The sequence below is a fragment of the Schistocerca cancellata genome, chromosome 3 (assembly GCF_023864275.1).
Source record: "Schistocerca cancellata isolate TAMUIC-IGC-003103 chromosome 3, iqSchCanc2.1, whole genome shotgun sequence".
Taxonomy (NCBI): Eukaryota; Metazoa; Arthropoda; class Insecta; order Orthoptera; family Acrididae; genus Schistocerca; species Schistocerca cancellata.
In genome coordinates this window covers 96,461,257-96,487,232 of record NC_064628.1, presented here as the reverse complement: position 1 = coordinate 96,487,232, position 25,976 = coordinate 96,461,257, and the positions used below count along the sequence as shown (strand labels likewise).

General features: G+C 42.7%; 1 protein-coding gene across 1 annotated transcript in view; it reads left to right on the top strand.

Moving 5' to 3' along the window:
* LOC126177093 (rho guanine nucleotide exchange factor 10) overlaps positions 1–25,976 on the top strand; it is a 543,115-nt gene that overhangs the window by 182,349 nt on the left and 334,790 nt on the right. The gene's annotated exons all lie outside the window — the stretch shown is intronic.

Below are 25,976 nucleotides of genomic sequence, written 5' to 3'. Positions count from 1 at the left end.
ATGATGCAAATTCCCCCCCCCCCCCTTCGAAGATTAACTGACGACTGTGACAACTGGAAAGACAGCAACAAATCTAAAATATAATAACTTTGTCAAATCATGAAAACAGGTGTCATCATTCTGTTGCCCAAATAGCAAAATTCATCTGCTACTCGTACTTTAGGTCTTTCAGTTCCTAATCTATTTCCCCCACCTTCGCCTGGTTGAATTCCACTCCATTACCTTTAGTTGTCTCTTTTTCGATGTTCCTCTTATGACCTCTTTTCAAGACTTCTCTTCAAAATCCTTTGCCGTTTCTGACAAAATTAAACAGTCGTCGGAAAACCTTAAAGTTTTTATTCCTAGTCCATGACCTTTAATTCCCTTTCTAAATTCTTTCTTCGGTTCCTTTACTGCTTGTTCAGTGTACAGATTGAATAACACTGGGGAGAGCGTACAACCCTGTCGCACTCTGTTGTCAACTACTGTTTCCCTATCACGTCCTTCGATTCCTACAATTGCAATCGTGTTTGTGTGTAAGTCCGCTGCGTGTGTTTTATCCCTGGGTAACGATCTTTTAAACGCTACTACTTAACTTGCGTTGGCCCGTGCCTCGTCGATGTTGTGGATACTGCGAATAATAAGAACATCACGAAAATTTCAGGCTTGATAAATTATTTATAGACATCAGCTGATCGTCAGAACTGACGTAAGTGCAAAACAACTGACGATACTGAGCTAAACCGAACTGAACTGCACTGACTCCCGGAGTAAACAAGACTTGACTGATTCCTCGCGCAGCCTCACTGCGTCGCTTTAAATACCATTTTAACAATTGCTACCATTGTTAATTTATTACAAAATGTAACTCACAATTAAAAACAATTTCATCTAAACTAACTGCTGTTAAATTTGAACAGGTTTAAATTTAATGTCAAATAACATAATATTTTTATCATCATCTTGGTGTTATGCGTGAAGATTAATATTCACAATCTGATTTCAACAATTATTTTGTTTTTACTTTAATTTCGTAGTTAGTGACTTTATAGATTTTATTGCTAACATTTGTTCGAAGTATACACAACGTGTTTCACCAGATTACATAAATACACACGTTTTCTCAAATACCGGAATTTCGTAAATTTGGGTGGTGTAACTAACAAGAGGTAAATATCTACTTAATTTACGAGCATCATTAAATACAATAATCACATAAAAATGGATAACGAATGAAATTACATCACTGGATAATGATTGTTATTTTCATTTGAATCGTAATGAGGTTTTTGTGTTAGCGAATTTACAAATTGCAATTATGGTAGTTAGAAGCGTTAGTTATTTATGCTAACATTTCCACAGCCTCTTAATACGTGCTGTTAAACATTTATTACTTCAGTTTCACGATCTCTCAGACATGCCAACTTTGAAAAGTGAAAAAATCACGAGAATTTAGCGGTGTACTGGACATGTGTACTGGACATACCTGAGCCTTCAGAGTACATAATTTATCATTCAACATGCTGAACAACATGAATGATGAGCTCTGCAGGTTTCTTTGGATTCACACACATTCAAGTGAAGCACTCTTGAGAGAACTACAGTTCAAAATTACGATCCGAGGAAACAAATTACCGTCTATTAGATTTCTGTTTTGACATTAGCACAGTTTTTGCATGAATAAATCACTGTTAAATGATCACACGTTTTCATTCATAATGCAACCCATATTTGCATGGCGTCTTATATCCGTAAGACATCTTTCCAAAATTTAAATCAGTTTTATACCGGATGTACATGTTAGGCTCAGCAAACAATCTGAATAGTTCATCAGATACAACCACCAAGTGTTGGAAGTCACACCAAGAATTTATTGGTACCTCACCAAAAAAGGAAGGGTGTACATAGACTTCCAATCCCTATCTGTCAAAGACTTTACGTCAGTGAGCCAGTGTTACAACTGTTGTGACCTTGGCCATACAACCAAAGCCTGCGCAGACACAGGTACGACCTGTTCAAGGTGTGGCAAAAAGGGCCACAAACGCGCGGACTGTCGAGCATCAGAGCCCATCGATTGCATCCCGTGCAGGAACAGAAACCGAATCTGCAATAAGAGCAGGGGTGGCGTCTGCCAGACCTACAAACAGCTGCTTGATAGACTAATTGACAGTACTGACTATGGCAACTGAACACCCCCCTGAGTCAAACAACATGCTCCATAAATCAACCCCTGTAAAAATAAGATCATACAAGTCACCATCCACCAGGCACAGAAACCATCTACGTGCAATACTCTGGCGTAAGAGGCAAAAACTATTACCTGACGACTACCCCAACAATGGTCACATTCCAGGCTTGATACACAATACAAACCTGGAGGACAGCCATCATGCAATCAATGAATACATAGATGACCTAACACTCACAGGACAAATGTCACCAGAAGCCGCCAAACTAATCAAAAGACAAATAATGTACTGGATGACATTCCAGACGACCCTTATGAACAGGATAGACGAACTCGAAGACGAACTACTGAGAATAGACATGATAACCCCAAATCCTGATACCGACAGACCAGAAAACTATACCACACATGACCAACCAAAGCAACTGCACAAAACAGCGTTGCTAACCACTCAAGACCACCCATCCACTCCAGCACAACGACGCACATACGACACTACAAAATGCGAAGGACGCATCAAACCAATCAAATTCATACAAGGTGAGACCTTGAACCCAACGGTGCTAAACACAACCGTAAAGCAAGCAAGCACAACTGGAATCCAAACGGAAAACATGGACAAATCAGACACCTCAGACTGCAATCATATCAAACGCAAAATAACTCTCTCTGACTCACTGACAGAGGAAGAAGACGACGTCTATTATTGCCCTTACGCCAGAGATTGTAGTGTTCATAACAATGATATTCGAAACCGTAATACCGACCTTGAACAGGCCACAGCGCCGGCAGACACCACGAATGCCACACAAAAAGCCGCAGCAACAACCGCAACAAAAGTTTGCGGAGGGTCTGGCAACAGAGGCGACAGTGGGCATAACATACCAAAAGCTGTTATGTCTGTCACAGGTAGCGCAGACGAGCAGTCAAGTGGGAACCAAATCACGTCAAATCAATGCAGAATGGAGGCACAAACAACCAACACATCTGATACACATCAAGACTGCACAAACGAAACACACACAAAAAACAAACGAATCATCGCAGCCTTTAGGAAACTAAAACCGCATAGAAAACCCAAACAGCCTAAGAGAGTCCCGAAAGTGAAAGCGTGTGACGACCAATCTCGGCAATCGCAGGCTGCCTCAAAACCTAGTGATACGAAAGTGCATACCCCTGATGATACCAACACCTTCGCAACCCCCCAACCAACAGCCTCAATGCCGACGCCCAAGGAAACCCCCACAACAACCAACGAGGAAGCCAATCCAGCGCCCCCGGCAGAGGTGCACAACAACGCCACTACACCATCACGACACGTCACGGCCGCAGAGACGCCAACACACGCCATCGACACCGATAGTTTTAGTTACGACAAGCTAGATATAAATGTAAAATTAAGTAGGCTAGAAAAAAGAGACATCTTAGAGACGGCACAGCGGATGCTCATCCGCACCCTACACCCGTGCGGCCAATCTGTTTGTTTCCGTACATCAGAGCAAACCGATAGAGTGATTCTCAAAACGGAGAATATTCCAACAGATCCAGACAGCCTACTAGACCTGCTCATGCAGGTGTGCGCCCGCAGGGAGGAACCATTCGATATGGACAAGCTTTACAAGGATCACGTAAGGGCTCATGGGAGAACATACTTCGATTACAGTCAAACTGGCAGCAAGTGCTACGCCACAGTTAAACACCCAAACTGCTAATAGCACAGCTTAATGCTATGCGGAGTATACTTGTAAATTCGGAGCTCCCACGGGTCCTACGTGAACTAAAAAGTGACATTCTGTGCATACAGGAGCCCTACACTAGACAAGGGCATATCCCCAACTTTCCTCCAAGTGCGGTAACGGTTGCGGAGGGGACAGGCTGCATGGCATCTGTCATAATCCTAAACAAAGAAATACATCCAGTCAAAATTACAGAACTCTGTTCCGAGCACCTAGTTACAGTTGAAGTCACACACAAGGGGGATACTTGGATCATCGCGTCGCTTTACGCCCAATTCTGTCATTGCATCAAACCATACGCAGACCTCATCAGAGATGTTGCGCAATACGCTGGCAACAAAAAACTTCTCATCTGTGCAGACATAAATGCCAGATCAACCCTGTGGCATTCAGACAGAACTGACGACAGAGGTAGAATTATAAATGACATCATCCAAGAAAACAGACTACACGTACTCAACAAGGAAGGACATCACCCGACTCACATCGGACACAACGGTCATTCATCAAACATAGACATCACCCTCGTTAATAACGCCGCCATCAACCACGTACGAGACTGGACCGTACATGACCAGATCACTGCTAGCGACCACAACATTATCACACTAACCTTAAGTGGCACACCTAACGTCAACACAGAAACACTACCAAAAAGACTATTATTTGACAAAACAGACTGGGACAGGGTCAGACAAAAAATACATGAGCACATACCGCAAGACATCACCGGCAGTGTTGATTACAGAGCACACATGCTGACAGATATCATCACACACGCACAGAACACCTGCATACCCACACAAAGAATGATAAAACACCAAAATATTCCCTGGACTACACAATTAACACGACTCAAACAAGACTCAAAACGTAAACGTAAACTTTACCAACGAGCAATTTCAGATAGAGAAAGACAATTACGACTGCACGACTACCGGCTTGCCAAGGATAAATATAAACTTGAGCTGAATAAGACCAGGAAAGACCATTGGAACAGCCATGTAGCAGCACAAACACAACTAAACATTTGGGGGGAACCATACAAAATCGTGACAGAGAAAATTAAGAGCCCACTGGTTCTGGGAACGCTGCGACAGGAGGATGGTGAGATGACTAAGGGCTGGAGACGCACAGCGGAGTTCCTGCTGAGCAAACTCCTGCCCGACGACATCGCAGACACAGACACACCACAACATGCAGCGGTGAGACGCGAAGTAAACGCAGTATACACCACACCAACCGTCACCTGTCCATTTGCGCAGGAAGAAGTGGCGACAGCGATCTCAGAACTCAAAAACAAAAAGGCGCCTGGACCGGATGGTATCCACTCTGAGGTACTGAAACAAATTGCACCGCAGATCATCCCGTTTCTCACAACGTTGTTAAACGATGCATTAAGGCTGGGCCGTGTGCCTGCAGTGTGGAAGACCTCGAAGGCGGTTATCATCAAAAAGGCTCCAGACAAAGACACATCAGACCCCAAGTCATACAGACCAATTTGCCTTATCAATACACTCGGTAAAGTACAAGAAAAACTACTCTGCAAAAGACTACAAGCACATCGAACACTACGGGGACTGACACCACACCAATATGGCTTCAGGGAAGGGAAATCTATAGACGACGCAATTAACAGAGCACTCCAAATAGTACACGACACACCCTCCAAATACACACTTGCAATTATGATAGACATCTCAGGTGCCTTCGACAACCTCTGGTGGCCGGCCTTGTTTAAGAGGCTCAGACACCTGCAGGTACCGGAGTCTCTGTATAATAGTTTCATGGACTACTGCAGAGACAGAACGGTCGTTTGGCAAATGGACAACCAGAAAGTGATTAAACGAATTACAAAAGGCTGTCCACAAGGGTCGATCTGCGGCCCCATCTTCTGGGACATAGTTATAGAACCGCTCCTACTGTTACTAGAGGAGCACATCTTGACAGATGGAGCTGTCGCTTATGCTGATGATCTACCCGTCGTAGTTTCAGCAAATAACCGTGCCCAGCTAGAAGAAAGAGCCAATGGAACACTTAGGACAATAACCCAATGGTGCACAGATAATAAATTAAAGATAGCAGGAAACAAAACAACTTATACATTGCTAAAGGGTATCCTGCGCAGGAACCCAATAGTCAAAATCGGGGACACTAACATAAGAAGACTAGCAGTCACACGCTATCTAGGAGTATACATTGATGAACGATTGAACTTCCACGAACACATGCGAATATGCACAAACAAAGCAGAAAAGATACTACACAAACTGGCTAGGCTAAATTCGGAACAATTCAGACTACCCCTGTCAGTGACACGAACATACCATTGCGCTCTCTTCGAGTCAGTACTATGCTTTGCTGCCAGTACGTGGGCCCACAGGTTAAATCTCTCAACCAACAGAACCATTGTACGTCGAGGCCAAAGAAGTGTTCTACTTCGACTAACAGGGGCATTTAACACAACATCAAATGACGCACTATGTGTCGTCATGGGAATTTTCCCCATAGATATCACCATCAGGTACCGCGCAGCAATGTACTGGCTTAGGATGGGGAGAATAGACCAGGTTCGGCAGATCACTGGTGTACCGATTGAGACAACACGCCAACTCAGAGCATGGCGAGTGGATACCTGGCAGAGCGAGTGGGCCAACAGCGATAAGGGCCGCCGTGTATACAACTTCTTCCCTGACATCCGGGAAAGACTAAAACTAAAACATATTGATTCCAGCCGCGGTATGGTACATTTCATCACAGGACATGGCCCTTATCCCACGCACCTGTACCGCGTGAGTCTGCAGCAGACTAATAGATGCACATGCGGGGAAGAAGGTTCCCCTGAACATACTGTCTTCTTCTGCGGACAACGCACGAACATTCGCCTGAACACACAGAACGAACTACATGCCATAATTCGCGACCCGGAAAGGTGGACTGAACTCAACAAACTAACGGACGAAATCTCGAAGATCCAACAAATAGAATACTTGCGCAACAGACCCTACCGAAGGCAAGTCGGTCCAAACAGACGTCACGATTCCCAGGGGGACACAGATATGATTAGCACCACGAGTGATGAAGAAGAAACAGATACAGACCAGGGCACCAACACAGATATTGAAGCGTCCAGCGCGGATGATCCATAGTGTCAACCAAGTTAAATTCAAAGAATAGAGTGGAACAACCGACAAGAGGTGCACAAATCACACACAATCCTAAAAACAGATTGCACCTTATATATAAACAGTTAACAGCATCTCCATGTTCAATAAGAGCTTAAAGCTAGGTACCTCTTCAAGGGACCTACGCCTTCCGTTAAGAGGCAGCGCACAGTCTGTATGGAAGGATCTTAATTGTGGTCCCTCTCTTTTGAGCCCAACCCGACGGATACCTATGGTAGATCGGGGAAAACCACCGCTCAGGCTGTGTTGCTGGCGGGGCCGGAAGGTGCTAACTGCCACACCACGTATCATTGTAAGTCTCATTGGCTCAGTGTGAACTGTTTGTACAACTAACCTACACAGCCTATACCTCAACCTCCACTATACTAAGAACTTCTCATGTGAAGCTTAAAGTTGGGCACCTCTTCAAGGGACCCACGCCCCCCTGGTAAGAGGCGGCGCACGTCCTGGATGGAAGGATCTTAATTGTGGTTCCTCTCTTTTGAGCCCAACCCGACGGATACCTATGGTAGATCGGGGAAAACCACCGTTCAGGTCGTGTTGTCGGCGGGGCCGGGAGGTGCTTGCGCCTGATGTACTCTACTAGGAGCCTTGTAGGCTCAACACAAACCGTTAGCGTCATTACCTTATTACTTTTACTACGAGTACCCTTTCATTAGCAACTTTGAGCCAAGCACAAAATCAGTTACCTCTCTATTGTATATCGTAAATAGTTTAGTAGGCTGGACATGGAGGTCTTAGTCTTAGTTTCTAGCTTTAACGTACCCTAATCTCTTCTAGTTAAGGTAGTTTTTAGGATAGTGGATGTTAAAGGCATGGTGAGCAACGGCCAGCGTCTTGAGGTTCATTCCAAGACCCGGGCCGCCGCCCACAACCAGGTGACGGGCAATATTATACCTATAACTTCTTTATTCAGTTCTCTTCCTTCCTTCTTTCTAAATATTTAATTTCGTTTTGTTTATTAATATCGTACTTGATTTTGTATTAGTTATACGTTTTTGTAATGCTGCACAAAAAAAAAGATATCAAATGGATCTAAACAGAGCCCGCCTCCTCGTGGCGGGACACGGGCAACGGTGTGAGTGGGGACGGGAGCCGGTGTGGTGTTACTTTCAGTCACTGCGGACCCCGGACCCAGTCACAGCGGCTAAGTGGCAATATACGACCCACCATAAGAAATTAGACGGTGGGTCATAAAATATAAGCAGCTAGTGAAAAAAAAAAAAAAAAGTTCATCAGTCTGAATTTGTCAGATTACGGTAGTTACTTAGTCAGCACACCCATAGCTGACTAAGCCTTCTTCGAAAACTCCGAACTAAATTTCTGCTCAAAGCACTTGCCTTTTTGAAATGATTTTAAAATTAAAAATTTCTCCAAAGACGTTTCTGAAAGCATGGACCTGAACTGAGTTTTGGTCTTTGTAACTGTGCTAAAAATTCTCTCACATTCCGCATTACTATGTGGAATTGACATCGCCTTTGCAAGTTTATTGTATTGAACAACCCCGTCAGCCGATTTCATCTGACCTACCAATGCCCACTGAACATCAATTCCCTCTGCTGCCAAGTTGGTTTCTTCCAGCTGAAAGTGGTCGCCAAAGCAAATGTAGAATTCCCTATCATCAGATCACAATCATCCTTCTGATTCGCTGGAGTGTGATAATATACATCAGTAAGAGAGCTGGAGGTTTTAATAATGAGTGGTCTCACAAATCTTGCCATCACGTTCTTCAAATAGTTCCTCCAAAACTGACCTCAATATGTGGATATGTGGGGCGCTTGACTGAACAGCTACATTTGGGCTCTCAAAGATAGGCATAAAACTTGAAAGGAAAAGGCATAAAGATTTATGTAAATTAGTTCCTTACTTCCTTGTAGATACGCCTATTGCCGCTCCCGACAGCCACCACACGAATCTTCGAAGTTAACATACACAAGTAGCAGCCACATCTTGTCATCCACCAATATATCGAATAGTAAGGAAAGTACTGAAACTGCTCCGAAAATCGGGAGATCAGTCTTCACGGTCGGGAGATCGGGAGGAAGAAGGGAAAATTGGGAGTCTCCCGCTTAAATCAGGAGAGTTGGCACATCTGCGATCTGATATTTAATTTGGCATATGTACATATTTTTGTTGATGACAACAATCTTTTAACAATCACGAGAAGGTACGTCATTCCAGAATATTCTATATGTATTTAAAAAGAAGAATAGGTTTTTGGACAAACTGAACGGTACCTGTAAAAATACACGTCAAAGGCCCTAGGAAGCACTGAATCGTGCGATAAAGACAGGGATGCATATAAAAAAGCTGTTGTCGGACAGTTGATAATGATCTTGGGGGAGGCTGTTGCACAATACCTGCTACCTTCAGACTTTCAAAATATGTGTTCCACTCAACATTGTCAAAAGACTGTTCCAGGGCCCCAAAATGTTAAAAACGTCGATTCTCTGTGGTGTGCCTTAGGGCGTAGTAATGGACGGTTACGGGGACGCGGATTCGAGGTTTCAGTACCGTGTGTAGCTAAATAGTCGCAAACGTCGAGTGTTTTGGCTGCGATCCAACCACCACGTCACAGAGTAGCAGGAAGCTGATGGAGTGGTCGACCGGTCCGGTGTAACGGAACCATGCCGACCCTCCCACGGAATTAATCAAAACGCTGCTCCAGTTTACTGAGCGTAGCGGCTTAACGGGTCCCAGCGCAAATGTACCACTTCCAACCGCCACAATGAAGGAGGAGACCCCGGTCAGTCCAAAAATTTTCGAGACTTGATTCATAAAATGAGAGATAAAAGTCGCGATGGTGGTTTTAATGCTTTATATGTTCTGCAGTCTCCCCCCACTTTTGTCCGCCGCTCGTGGTCTCGCGGTAGCGTTCTCGCTTCCCGAGCACGGGGTTCCGGGTTCGATTCCCGGCGGGGTCAGGGATTTTCACCTGCCTCGAGATGACTGGGTGTTTGTGTTGTCCTCATCATTTCATCATCATCCAGGAATGTGGCGAAATTGGACTGAGCAAAGATTGGGTAATTGTACGGGCGCTGATAACCACGCAGTTGAGCGCCCCACAAACCAAACATCATCATCATCATCCCCCCACTTGACTACTACGATCAGCACTTCTATACAATCATGTGAAACTGTCAGAATAGTCGTTCTGTGGGATGATGATAAACTCGCGCATCACATTGGCTGGAATGTCTCTTAAGCCATCGAAGAATTTACCCGTCATATCAGTTTTTAGTTTTGGATATAAAAGAAGTTATTCGGCCCCAGACCTCGTGAATACGTAAAGGTGGTTCAGAACTGGCACTTATTTTATTTTATTTTATTTTTTTCTTCCGCTGCAACGGTAGCCGCGTCAGCAGGTGCATTGTCGTGTAACGAGAAGAAATCCCTCCATTGAGGCGGACGATCACTCAGAATCCTCTTTACAACCGGTCCATGGCAGAGATATAATGCCAGGGATTTAGAGTGGTGCCGGTGGAAGCATATCCCCAGCGGATTAAAAAAATGAGCATTTCTTCACTTTCGATTTTTTCATTCGCACCTTCTTCCGTCTTGAACCAACACGGACTGATATCCACTCTGAATTTGGTCGTTTTCTGGTAGGCTCGTATTGATTACACCAAGTCTCGTCATCCGTGGTGATATTTTCCGACAAAGAGCTGTCCGCGTTATTCATTTCAGTCAACTCGCAGCAGGAGTCCAAACGTATTTGTTTTTAAACTCATTCTGGAGAATGCGTTTAACAGTAGATGTAATGGCCAGTTCTTCAGATTACAGATGACAGTAGGTTTTTCACAGGATCGCGAAATTTCACGATGTTTCCGTCTGGTTAATTTGAGGTGGGATGCCTTGATCTCTTGTTGTCCTCGAGCGACGCTGTCCATCTTTGAAACTTTTAAAGCACTGAAACATTCGTGCACGACTTAAACAACTATCGCATAAAAAGGGGTAAATGATATACAGGTACACATATACTCTTCAGAGCCATTGTATAGTGAATGGCAGAGTGTATTTCGTACCAATGTTAACTATTTTACTTTCCAACTCCATTCGTGTACTGAGAGAGGGAGAAATGACTGTCTACTTGCCCATCCCCCTTGTATCATTCACATGATGCGTACGTTGCGCGAGAACCACGCCATCTTTCTTCCAAGGATCGTAATATCGTAATTTATTTCTGTTATGCTTTCGTATAGACCGTACCGACTTTTAACGATCCTAGCTGCGCGTTTCTGAATTCTTTCGCTGTCCGTTGCCTTGCATACAAGATAAACACTCCAAACACTGGAACAACATCCTAGAATTTGTCGCACTAGCGTCTTGTACTCCATTTCCTTCACAGATGCACTGCATTTTCCCAGAACCCGCCCAACAAATATGTCTTCCTTTCGCTTTTCCTAACAATGATTTCATGTGATCAAGTTAAAAGTTTCTATCTTCATTCAATTTCTTATGACATCGGGTAATCTTTTTGAAAAATCCTGTATGTTACATCGGCGTGAGTCCGGAAATACTTTATATCTATCCCATAAATGCAACTCTTAATAGCACGTTAGTCATGGGAAAAACTCACTAACAGATCATACAAGCATACCTCATGGAAAGCTCTTTTTCATCAAGCTTCATCGCATGGTTACATAGTAATACAGTAATACTTAAGGCCACCGCATTCCGTGGCAAGCGGGTAAGAAGAGAATACCAACAACCTGGCCTCCACACTCAAGACCTAAGTCCATTAGATTGTCATTTGTGGCAGCGTTTACAAGTTCTTGATAGCGAACCGCTGTGGATGGAGCGCCTTTGTGACACTATAATAAAGATATGTAACCTAATTTTTTTTACCCATTATGTTTATTGCAAATATGATGTACTACTTTTATTTTGTACATCGTTAGATACACATGCAAGTGGCGTGCGCTGTCGAGGCTATGTGAGGTGCAGTTGTTACTGGCGAGGCACCAACAGCATGACGAGTATGGGCAGATATAAGAAGCTGCAATGACATCAAGGTCCTACCTTATAATTGGTCATTACGAATCGAGGTGTGCCCTCAATATTACATGCAGCAATGGGAGACGACAACGAAGACGACAGTGTAACATCTGCAATGAACTGAAATCTATAACACTCAAATGTTTTGCTGTCCTGTTAGTTTCGTCTTGTTTGGAGTTGGCGTTTCACTTCTGTCTGGGAATGAAGTTGATCACTTATAACAAAAATTAATACAGGACAAGACCAGTCTTGTGGAAACATGTCAATACTAGAAAAAGACAGTTTTATTTTCGTTTTACTTTTTAAGGCATTACCCAATGACATCAGAGAATTTTAGTTCAGTAGTAAGTGTTGCACGTAAAAACTGTAGGTACCTGATCATGTCAGTATCGCGAGCCATTGTCGCATATTTAGGGTCCCATTCCTTCGTAGTTACGAAATATCCGAGTGTCATCGTTTAAATAGTTAATAGAAAAGTGCTAAAGACTATATTGCCAGATTTGATTGTTTGCTAAAAAGATAACTCAACGTAATCAATTATGAAGCTTCAGTAGGTTAACAGCGTTATTCAATAACATTTAGAGGCAAAGGCATTCGTGCTAATTGAGTGAAGACGAAGTAAAGATCAAGAACTTAAAATTAAAGTAATTCTGGTAATCTCAAACAAATGAAAAGTTAAATTGTCGAAAAATGGCTCAAATGGCTCTGAGCACTACGGGACTTAACATATGAGGTCATCAGTCTCCTAGACTTAGAACAACTTAAACCTAACTAACCTAAGGACATCACACACATCCATGCCCGAGGCAGGATTCGAACCTGCGACCGTAGCAGCAGCGCGGTTCCACACTGAAGCGCCTAGAACCGCTCGGCCACACCGGCTGGCAATTAATGTCGAATACTTCATATCGGTTCATGTTGAGAGAATGCTGTTGTTTACTGGCTTGGTTCGTATTTCGGATCTGTTGAAAGCCAACAGTTGCTTATTTGATTCAGAAAAATTTTCAGAGTAATTGCAATCTATTCAAAGTACATAGCTTGCCATTTCCAGGATCTAGTGGACGTAAGTAAATACTAATCTGAAGCCACGCAGATTATTGTCGTAACAAAGAACTACCTTCAGTTAGTCATTTACTTCTCAATAACGAGTTTTTATACCGTTTTCAGAATTAACATAGCTGAATTTTAACGATATCAGAAACTACTTTCTTTATTCATTACTCTGATTTGATCAATTTTAAATGGTTTTGAAAGCCTGCTACTGTGAAAACATTAGGTTTGTTTATAAATAATTCTTCTTCTACCAGTCACGATTTTCTTTATTTACTTTCCACACGACGCGTTTCGGGAAACGATTCCCAATTTCAGGTGTACGCACAAAAAAAACGTTCTTGAGAATGGGAATTATTTCCCGAAACGCGACGTGTGAAAAGTAAATAAAGAAAATTGTGACTGGTAGCAGAAGAATTATTTATAAACAAACATATTGTTCGTTATTATTTCGTAATGTACTGCGTTGTCAGTAACGTGTGTCACCGTTCTGTTGCTACAAGTACTCGTGCAGCCAAACGGTTATGTATTCATTGCTGTCAGCATTAGTGATCAGATTGTTGACAGGCAGTGCACAATTCGGCTGGCGACCTTATTTAACAGTTTCTGTATTATTTGAATTACAAGTTGCATCTGAAAAGTTCAGTAAATGCTATCAGAAAATAAAAGAAACAAGAGTTACAAGCAAAATACCTTTACTGGCCTACAAGGTAATCACCATTACCTACAACATATTTCTGACATTGGTTGTAAAGCTGTCGGAAGTTGTGAGCTAACGTTCCTTGTGAAATCACTTGAATCACCATGGTTACGCGTTGCTGGATATCTGCATTGTCACTGGAGGTGAGAGCTGGTGCCAGCAGCACAATACTGAGACCGAGCAGCAGTCAGTGGCCTGGTGTTCATCGTGTTACCCTTCTCCCTCACGTAGCATTTCCTTGCTGGCAAAAAAAAAAAAAAGACGGTCAACATCGTCTTAATCTTGGATTTTGTCAGCCAACGTTTTTTGGAGGTGGGGAAGACAATCAACACCATGCCATTCACGGTCACTTGGTCTTTGGATTGTATTCGTAGCACTAGGTCTCATTTCCTGTAATGATGCAGATATCCAACAATGCATGACCATAGTGATTCCACAAGAAGCGTTTGCTGACAGTTTCCATCAAATTTACAACCAGTGGTGATTACTTTGGAGGCCAGTAAGGATATTTTGCTTGTAACTCTTGTATCTCTCATTTCTGAGACCATTCACTTTATTTTTGAGAGACATCTTGTAGTTTTGTGGTGGACTCTTTTCGTTTCGTGTATTATGTGAGGGATGGCACTGTTTTAAGCATTAAAGGAAATTCATATAAATAGAAACCGCTAGAGTACAATATGTTGTTCTTTAGAACGGCCTGTACGCTACTCTCCGCTAACGGGTCAAAAATTTCTTCGGAGTCGGTAGTCTTGTCCAAAATCAAATTAATTAGGCATACGCGATGACGGTCATATTATCGCATTAAAACCGATTAGCAAGGGGGGAGGTTACACCTTCATTGACCGTATAACAGAACGCTGCGAAGCCGATACTTCAGGGATACATCAAGACATCTAATGGATGCGACGGCGAGTTGTAGTGATATGAGTTAACTGTACCACAGAGCTGGACGTGTGAAAGTGACGTATGTTTAGATTGATTTTTACTGCTGTCGGCGGCGTGAGGAGCGAGCGAGAGAGACGGCAGAGAAACAGCGTGGTGCACATTTCGCACAAACGGCCCTTTGTTGAGCATGGAAGCGATTTTGCACGATGGCGGATTTTTTAGATCGAAGTGAGAACTTGGAGTGTTAAAGTCAAACTGGATGGAAAACTCGTCTCAGGTCTTGTTCTAAACAGTTCTTACCACGAAACTCTGCTGTCGTTTCTGTGGCACGGGCGTGCCTACGACATCAACTGCTTCTGCTACTCTTTTCTGCAGAAATGGTTAAGCCGGACCTACTGGCTGCTTGTATTACAGCAGATGTCACATGTGTTACACCGTCACTTGCAAATTCGAAGTAATTTTTTTCAAATATTTTTGTTTCCTTTCCCTCTTGCTCATCTTATGGGTGAAATCTGATATTCATTCAGTGTTTCTCTCCAAATTCTCATTTTTTTTTCTAGAGCACCTTTGAAAAGAATTGGGGCTAGGTCATGCTGTACACTTGTGTGTATTTCTAAGGACCGAGAGAGTTCTTCCATAAATTTTCCTTTAGACTCTGTGTCTCTGTAAGTATTGCACGAATAAACACTTTAATTCACAATTTAGTAACCAGCTAATTCGCCACTCCTGGCCATTATCGAGTAACCTCACAATAGGTGTAGTTACGTTACAGCATGTTACGATCTACGACTGTGATGGCGTCCTTAGGTAAAAATCGTAGAGGGAGACCAACAGATGAATACACTAAGCATATTCAGAAGGATGTAGGTTGCAGTAAGTACTGAGAGATGATGAAGCTTGTACAGGATAGGGTAGCATGGAGAATGCATCAAACCAGTCTAAGGACTGAGGACCACCACAACAACAACATGTATAGTGGAAAAAACACAACTTTTATGCTGCCTTTGGCATTGTGCCAACAAAGATAACAAATCTCTGCTAGTTACTCTCGTACCTACTGTGATTGTGCGAAACTCTTATTAAGCACTCAATCCAGGTCTCTCTTTTTTCCCCACGGTGATGGGTAGATCACAACATGCTGTAAGCTTAACGCCGACCGGACTGGCCGAACGGTTCTAGGCGCTACAGTCTGGAACCGCGCGACCGATACGGTCGCAGGTTCGAATCCTGCCTCGGGCATGGTTGTTTGTGATGTCCTTAGGTTAGTTAGGTTTAAGTAGTTCTAAGTTCTAGGGGACTGATGACCTCAGCAGTTAAGTCCCATAGTGCTCAGAGCCATCTGAATTTTTTTGTAAGCTTAACAATATTCATTGTGATGCAACTTCATAATCTCCAAGGGGTTGAAATGAGATAACTTCCAAAAACTGGAATAAAGTGTTTATTTCAAACTAAAGGAAAAACCTACACAGAATAATGATTACGAACCTGTGGACCACACATAAAAAATTTTTTACTGTAGAGCTTATGTTGGCGCCAACTGCAGCATAAAACCTACAAAAATAGCGTCCACAACATGAAAATCACTCGTGGATGGAGACAGAACTATGAAACACGCCGTAATTCATTTCGAAGGTGCGTGGTACAGTAATAAGCCGTCCGTCCAAATACTTCTTAGAGTGATTTTTCCCTGGCTTATAAGCGACGTAAGTCTAGTAACTACGGTGGCCGTTCGAACTAACAAGTGTGCATTCGACCAGTCAGTTGTGAGCAGCTAGTGTTACGTAGTGAACATTCTGCCTTAGTGTGTCACAACTACCAATGGTGCAACGAGCTGTGATTAGATTCCCCCTTCTTACCCGGTGAAACGGTTATAGATACATTTGAGCATAGTTCAGAAATTAATAAAGTAAATGTAGAGTTTTGGCGGGCCGGGTCGTTAAAAACACATTTGGACAAAGAACGTTTTTATATTAAACTTTTAATTCGAAAACAACCGTTAAAACACACACAAATTTCAAATTCGTAGTGAACCTATGCAGCAGTAAATTGTTTTAACCATAGGTTGCTGTGAATGTGACACGGGGAGAAGGTAGGGCAGTGAGCCCTCCCCCACTGGAAAACAGACAAAAGACCAGCTGGCTGGGAGTGGGACCAGCCGGCACTCCCCGTCCACGTCCGGGGTTCGAACCCCGCTTGTCTGTTCTCACGCCATTCACTGCGCACTAGAGGCGTGTAAGAGGCAGGCGGCTGCGCGGAACGCTTTTTTGTCCTTGGCGATGTGCTTGTGGTTCAAGTAGAGTACAGCGCCTGACTACCAAATAATCCTAAAAACGTGTGGAGAATTTTTAAATTGTCAGAACGTGTCCGATATTTTCAGCTCAGTAGTTAAGAAAAATATTATTTCTGTGGCAACTGGGAACAAAAACAGCAGGCAACCCGCTTAATGGATCATCTGTGCATAGACTCAAAGTTTTTCAAGAAAAAAAGAGCAAACGGGCCCTCAAATGCTCTATTATACTTAGAAATATTATTAAATAGTTTCGATGTATCAATAAACTTCCCACTCCGTATTACTGAAAGACTCGAATTCCCACGAGCAAAACAGCTTCAAACGTCTGATTATTTTAGCAATGATATAATGTGTTAAACATTTCACGTTAAGCCTGTAAGCGAGAAAAATATGAAAAAGATCTGAAAATATGTTTAACGTTTGTTGGAAGTTGCTAAGTGCTCTTTCTCAAATACTGAGTTAATGTAGTCGTGGTATATGCGTGCTATAAAGACGTTATGCAATTTCTAACTTTTAACTATTGTCCTACTGTATTAAACTGTCTTATTGACGTAAGGATCATTCCTCTCTTATTGAGCGTTTTATAGCTTTCTAAATTCGGTCAATAATTACATGAAATACTGAAAATAAAAAAAAAATCCGCTGGAAGCCTAATCGATACGCACTTGCAACTGCGAATGTGCACCGTACACTGGGTTAACCATCTAGTAGATTACATTATGCGTGTGAGTGATGTTTGACTCCCCCGAAACATGAAGTTTGGTAATGAAGTACATCGACAGAAAAAGTGGTCGTTTATTTCCCGCAAGCGAACTGAAAGCAGGTGATATGAAATACTGTGTGTTTTAAGTATAATTCTGCAAAGGAAGCTATCAGTTTCCAGCGAGTAATACACAAATAATACAGTTGGGTTTCAAATGTGACACATAGCGTTTTTTAATGCAACAAATAGCAGTTTGCTTTAAAAATTTGGCTCTGAGCGCTATGGGACTTAACATCTGAGTTCATCAGTCCCCTAGACTTCGAAGTAGTGCAGGTGCCCGTGAAGTCATATCGATCATAGATTGAGAATTCCAGTGCATTTCGTTAGATAGTCAAGTAATATATTTTTAATATTTAGACAATTACATAGATCAAATAGCAAAGCTGGAATGGTTACAGAGCTAAAATATGCCTTAGAGTAGAAATTAGTGCACACGCTTACTCTCCGATTACGAGATATGCAACTGCTCTCACCGAACACTCCTTGAACCTGTATGCACAGCGCCTATAATCTTTCTCTGTGCCTTGACCAGCGAGAAAACGCATGTTACATGTGACCTGTCTATGCCATCTGAGACGATGAGAACTTATGTCTGGCTACAACGAAGCATGAGTACGTGACAACACTAAATAAATAAGGAAAAAATTCTAACCGTGGAACCGGCCGCGGTGGCCGAGCAGTTCTAAGCACTTCAGTCCGGAACCGCGCGACTGCTAAGGTTACAGGTTCGAATCCAGGCTCGGGCATAGATGTGTGTGATGTCCTTAGGTTAGTTAGGTTTAAGTAGTTCTAAGTTCTAGGTGACTGATGACCGCAGATGTTAAGTCCCATAGTGCTCAGAGCCATTTTTCTAACCGCGGAAGAGCTATTTTCTGTCTTACAGCCTTCAGAGATGATATATCCGACATATCATTGAAACATGTATCATTGAAACACCACATATTACGACATGTGCTGATTCTACACATTGAGACATACCTTCACTTTTGTCTACTGTTTGCTGCAGTTTGACCTTCAAAACTGTGCGGTACAAGTAACGCGGAAACCCATAATATACCACAAACCAAGATACGGAAACTTAAATTCTCAGCAAGTGGTAGTAGAAATAAGAATGAGTGTTTTTCTGCGGAATTACACGCGAATATTCCCTGCCTAATGAGATATTTAAGCAGCTATTTTTTAAAAAATAGGTCTACGTGTTTTTGATCTCACCGTTTGACAGCTGTAAAAAATGAATATTATGAATATTGACGTAATGACGCACGTTAATGTCTATGGTTAATCATTTTGTGAAATTACTTGGCAAATGTACTAAACATGAAGATAAAATCTGCCGACACAACACATTTTTACGAATGTTGCTAAGTAAATGTCTAATTAGACTGAAACTGCCTTTGCTGGCAAAGGCAACACATATTAGAGTTTCTCCGAAACGTTGACCTGCAAACATTAACTATTTTTCTCCCCATATTCCTCTGGAACACACTCAGAAAAGTTGTAATTGATTCAAAATTTCACAATCAGCAGAAAAAAAGTTGCGTTGTTGTGAAGTAAAATATTTTTCTCGTCACGTAGCGTCACTCGGCGACGACTTTTTTTTTTTTTTTTCATCTGTCAAACCGTTTATGAAGTATTAAATGTAGCGTGCCACACCAGACGTAGGGAACCTGTTAGGACGATTCGCGCATCTCATGTCCTACTTTAGGATTGGCGTGGCTCGCACAGTAAGGCTGTGTTTGCGCTGGCTGTTGATCGAATGGTGATCGTACCGGAAACCGGAAACGACCCGGGCAGATGCGCCAGATAGACACCTCGGCTTCCCATGGAAACAAAAGGCCACACGCAAGTCAGTCCGCACGCGCAGGGGGCGTTGACTTACGAATCCATACAGTGTAACATGTGTCTCTGCATGTACAGTAGAGTAATAGGCTTTCATATAGACTTACGAAATAAACAAAAATTACAGCAGAACACCGAAATACCAACGAGATCAGAAGTCAGAACCTGAAGAGGTTCTTGGAGCGTGAAGTACTGTATTGTGGGAAGGATGTACTGGACGTAGCCCAGATAAGGCCTAAGTGCACAAAAACGGTCATGATATTGTTGTTATTCATTCTCAGACCCTTCGCAACATAGCTGTGCACAAAACCGTTAATCCATTGATCGTTGCCGGCCAGTGTGGCCGAGCGGTTCTAGGCGCTTCAACCTGGAACAGCGCGACCTCTACGGTTGCAGGTTCGAATCTTGCCTCCGGCATAGATATGTGTGATGTCCTTAGGTTAGTTAGGTTTAAGTAGTTGTAAGTTCTAGGGGACTGATGACCTCAGATGTTAAGTCCCATGTGCTCAGAGCCATTTGAATCATTTTTTGAACTGAAAACGTTGTCGGTGACATGAATTATTAGGAGCCCCAGTCATCGTACGAAAGACACACTCAAAACGTCGCAGAACCGCCTGCGGCCGGGAGTGCACCGTGCACACACTAAGGGTTAAACGCCTCGTCGGACCAACGACGCACTCGATGATGATTTGAAAAGAGGCAAAATCGCGCGTCTTCAGACCACACTACTCGCCTCCGGTCAGCTATTGGCAACTTTTGTGTTGAGTGCGCCATCGAAAACGTGCATTTTTATGTGCCGTTACGAGTGCTTGGCAAACTACAAATTTACATTCCTTTCAATTCCTTGTGCAATGTTCTCTGCGAAACAGGTGGAGATAGACCAGAATTCACTGACAGCGGCAGTTCTTGTTGAATCTGAAACATACTGTCATTGACAAGGCATGGCCCTCGTGTCTGATTCCTGTCGCTTAGTATCTCTTCTTACGCCGTGTTACATGGCAGGCGAGCGATACACTATTTCTTTTAGACAAGTTCTACACTACCATTCTGTCACATCTCCTACATAAAACCGACTTGCACATAACACCCACACTCATGAACGCAGCATGCTATTCTCGATGGAGGGAAGTCTTCCGAAGTAAGAGTGATTTCAGGTGTGCCGCAGGGGAGTGTCGTAGGACCGTTGCTATTCACAATGTATATAATAAATGACCTTGTGGATAACATCGGAAGTTCACTGAGGCGTTTTGCGGATGATGCTGTATTATATCGAAAGGTTGTAACAATGGAAAATTGTACTGAAATGCGGGAAGATCTGCAACGAATTGACGGATGGTGCAGGGACTGGCAATTGAATCTCAATGTAGACAAGTGTAATGTGCTGCGAATACATAGAAAGAAAGATCCTTTATCATTTAGCTACAATATAACAGGTCAGCAACTGGAAGCAGTTAATTCCATAAATTATCTGGGAATAGGCATAAGGAGAGATTTAAAATGGAATGACCGTATAAAATTAATCGTCGGTAAAGCAGATGCCAGACTGAGATTCATTGGAAGAATCCTAAGAAAATGCAGTCCGAAAACAAAGGAAGTAGGTTACAGTACACTTGTTCGCCCACTGCTTGAATACTGCTCACCGGTGTGGGATCCGTACCAGATAGGGTTGATAGAAGAGATAGAGAAGATCCAACGGAGAGCAGCGCGCTTCGTTACAGGATTATTTAGTAATCGCGAAATCGTTACGCAGATGATAAACGCCACTGGAAGACTCTGCAGGAGAGACGCTCAGTAGCTCGGTACGGGCTTTTGTCAAAGTTTCGAGAACATACCTTCACCGAGGAGTCAAGCGTATATCGCTCCCTCCTACGTATATCTCACGAAGAGACCATGAGAATAAAATCAGAGAGATTATAGCCCACACAGAGGCATACCGACAATCTTTCTTTCCACGAACAATGCGAGACTGGAATAGAAGGGAGAACCGATAGAGGTACTCAAGGTACCGCCACACACCGTCAGGTGGCTTGCGGAGTATGGATGTAGATGTAGATGACTTAGGCCGGTATTACACTATCAAATTTCTTTGACAATATCTTTTTCAAAGACATTTGCTGGTGTAATAGGGAACTTTGTCAAATGTCGTCAAATGTTTGATCAACTCTAGGGCCTCGCTGTAGATTTGATCAATGAAGTCGCTTGTCTGCTGTTCACTTCAGAGTGGCATGTTACCACGTGGAGCGCTAGCATCATTGTAGCGTTCTGTCGTTTGTCGTGTTTTTTTAAAAACATTGCCGGTAAATACAATTGGTGTGTACCGACAACTACAAAATTAACAGAGATGAATGAAGCTGATGGGGTGCTTTACAACGTGAGGCACCCTGAATACAAAAATAGATCAAGAAGATTGGAGACCTAACCTAACCTAACCTAACCTGACTCTCTCCTGCAGCAAGGGATCGGAATGTTACAGTGAGACTGACTTATGCAGATATAGCAGTTCTTAAGCGAGTATTGTGCTTTGTGCTTCCTGATAACGAGGATACACTTCACTGAGCACATACAGAAATGTATGCTCATCCATTCTTAAGTAATTCATGTACGGCTTGACGTCTTCCACTATAAGCACACGTAACAAGTTTTGTTGAACGCTTTCATCGTGTCGTCTTAAAACCCGCGGCTTCACCCAGGTACGTTTCTTTTTTTTCTCCGTTTCTCTTCCGCATGTGCACACAGTGCAATTGTGGTACATGCAACAGCTACGGTTTATAAGAAGTTGTTGTCAGCCATGTTGAACTTTGACGAAATAAATGATAACAGTGTAATACCCCTTTTTAGCGCCACGTCAAAGATCTTTGTCAAATTTATTTGACGAATATTTGATCACATCTTTGAACAAATCTTTGACAAAGAAATTTGATAGTGTAACACTGGCCTTAGGTCAGCGGTACAGCGTCACGTGATTGCGTGGTAGCTGTTCTGCACTATGTATAGCGCTTCGCCGTAACCAATGTGTTCTTTTAAGGCGTGACAAATGTTTTCCCATGTGAGCTTCTAATGTTCCGTGTGTTTCTCAACGCTTGTCGGCGACGTATAACGACGATTTTATTTGAACGCGGTGTATGTAGTGGTGTTTCCAGTAGCGTACCCGCATTTGCCTGGCTCTTCTGTTTCGTCGGGTGTGATCATCGCCGCCTTTGTGCTCCTTTCCGCATGGCGCCCGCTTTCTCAGTCGCTGCCCGCTTTGTTTCTCGACTGCCAAGTTTTCTCTGCCTACTGTCAACTTGCCTTGCCTGACCAGCCATAACACGCTTCGGTGGATTAACCTCCAATAACAGAAACGTGTGTGCAGCTCCTGCTTCAGGCAGAAAGGAGGTGGCAACACTGCATTAATGTCGGATTGAGCACAGAATTTTGCATAACTCGCACTTCTGCTGAAATTAATGAATTCGAACTAAACATATTTATTGACATATAGTCAGCACGGATTCAGAAAATATCGTTCTTGTGAAACACAACTAGCTCTTTATACTCACGAAGTAACAAGTGCTATCCACAGGGGATGTCAAATTGATTCCATATTTTTAGATTTCCAGAAGGCTTTCGACACCGTTCCTCACAAGCGTCTTCTAACCAAACTGCGTCCCTATGGAATATCGGCTCAGTTGTGCGACTGGATTCGTGATTTCCTGTCAGAAAGGTCACAGTTCATAGTAATAGAGGGAAAGTCATCGAGTAAAACAGAGAACTGTTGTAGGCCCTCTATTGTTCCTGATCTATATTAACGACGTAGGAGAGTAGCCGTCTTAGATTGTTTGCAGATGATGTTGTCATTCACCGTCTTGTAAAGTCATCAGATGATCAAAACGACTTGCAAAATGATTTAGTTAAGATACCTGTCTGGTGGGAAAAGTGGCAATTCACCCTGAATAAAGAAATTTGTGAAGTTATTCACACGAGTACTAAAAGAAATCAGCTAAATTTCGATTACACGATAAGTCACACAAATCTGAAGGCTGTAAGTTAAATTAAATACTTTGGGATTACAATTACAAATAACCTAAATTGGAACGATCACATAGACAATATTGTAGCTAGAGCAAACCAAAGACTGCGGTTCATTGGCAGAACACTTGGAAGGTGCAACAGGCCTACCAAAGAGACTGCTTACTCTACGTTTGTCCGCCCTATTCCGGAGTATTGCTGTGCGGTGTGGGATCCGCATCAGGTAGGACTGACTTATGACATCGAAAAAGTACAAAGGAGGACAGCTCGTTTTGTATTATCGCGAAATAGGGGAGATAGTGTCACGGACATGATATGTGAATTGGAGTGGCAATCATTAAAGCAAAGGCGTTTTTCGTTGCGACGGGATCTTCTCATGAAATTTCAATCACCAGTTTTCTCCTCCGATTGCGAAAACATTCTGTTGGCACCCACCTACATAGGGAGAAATGATCATCGCGATAAAATAACAGAAATCAGGGCTCGCACAGAAAAATTGAAGTGCTCGTTTTTCCAGCGTGTCGTTCGAGAGCGGAACGGTAGAGAGACAGCATGCAGGTGATTCGTTCAGCCCTCTGCCAGGCACTTCATTGTGAAGAGCAGCGTAATCACGTAGATGTAGATGAAACTATTATCGTGTTAGTGACTTTAAAGAACGCACAAAAACCGCCCTTACGTAATTTCCTATCCGGAATCCGTTTAATCCACTCGTGGAACAACTGACTTTGATAAAGATTGCACTAGTATGTCCATCTAGAGGGAGAAATTGTGCAGTCAGCGCATGCAAACACAATAATTGTTCATCGGCTGTTTGATGAGGGTCAAACGATAAAATCTCCAACGATAAAATCTCCTGGCATCCAAGCCTCCTGATCTTTCTACCTCCATGTGATTTTTGCCTGTGACACACGTTGTAGTTAGCTGTATCAGACTGGAAGAGATACACCATTTTGTTCATAACGCCATTGCTGAAATCTCCCAAGCAGAACTGCTGCGCTTGCCATAATTTGATGAATCAGCACAGAGCTGTAATGTCTACGGTTGCCATTTTTAGTACCTTGTGAAAAGAGTAGTTGCCGTATTCATTAATCGAGGTAACTTACTTCGTCTCAGACTTCTTCAGTTGGTTGGGTGGGTGGGGAGGCCGGGAGGTTAAAAACTGCAGAGGGAGATCAAGGCTTGACGCCAAGAAGCTGAATCAAATGAATGCAGCTTGTAGTATTTACGGAGAGATGATGAGGCCAGCTTGGAGAGATGCTTCAAAGACGACAACGACGACCACGCTGCATTAAATAGAAATAATACTGTCACGTCCACATATTAGCAGATCTCATTTTATTGGTAGGTTGATAAAAAAATGCAGGAAGTTTACTAAGAGGCTGCTTCTAGAACGTTGTAGGAAAGTTTCACTAAGGTTCTTTTAGAGCTTACAATCAGTCGTAGGAGAAAAGTTTTGAAGTATGCAAAGAAGGGGAAGATCAATGGTCATAAATTACCTTAGCTTATATTATCGTGGTAGTGTATTGTTGGAAGCCGGCCGTTGTGGCCGAGCGGTTCTAGGCGCTTCAGTCCAGAACTGCGCTGCTGCTACGGTCGCAGGTTCGAACCCTGCCTCGGGCATGGATGTGTGTAATGTCCTTAGGTTAGTTAGGTTTCAGTAGTTCTAAGTCTAGGGGACTGATGACTTCAGATGTTAAGTCCCATAGTGCTAAGAGCCATTTTTTTGTATTGCTGGATAATGTAAAACTGCAATTTTTAAAAAAGCCGATTCTTTTGCGTTCTTTATTTGCTTGCTTTATACGTATTTATATAGCCTTGCTTTGTCTGTTATGTGGCACTTATGTATTGCTTTGTTTTGTTTCTCGCGTCTTGTATTCTTTCGTTACGCGCCTGCTATTATTAGTTCTTTGCTGCAGGTGTCCGAGCTAAGCGTTCTTACACCCCTAGTATACTTTGTATGATTAAAAACATAAATATAAGGACAAACAAATATTTACCGTATAGATATAAAAAACACACACATGACAAATTATAGATCATTACAGAAAACAGATTCAGCAAGTTGTGTTAAACAATACAAGGCTTGCAAGAAACGTTAATGCTTTGTTTTTTTGACAACATGCGACTTTATCATAAAAAAGTTTCTTGCTATGTTTTATGAGTTGCCGACTTACATGAATCTATGGCTAAAGATATAGTATTTTTCATCAGCCTTTTTTTACGCAATAACGTTTCCAACTTACGACTTTTATGCTTGTGTCGGTCGTATATGTCATATGTGGATATTGACGACTTTTGTCTGTTGGCCGAAAAATGTCTTTTGTCGTCGGTTTCTTGTTTTATTTCGTATGTAGCATG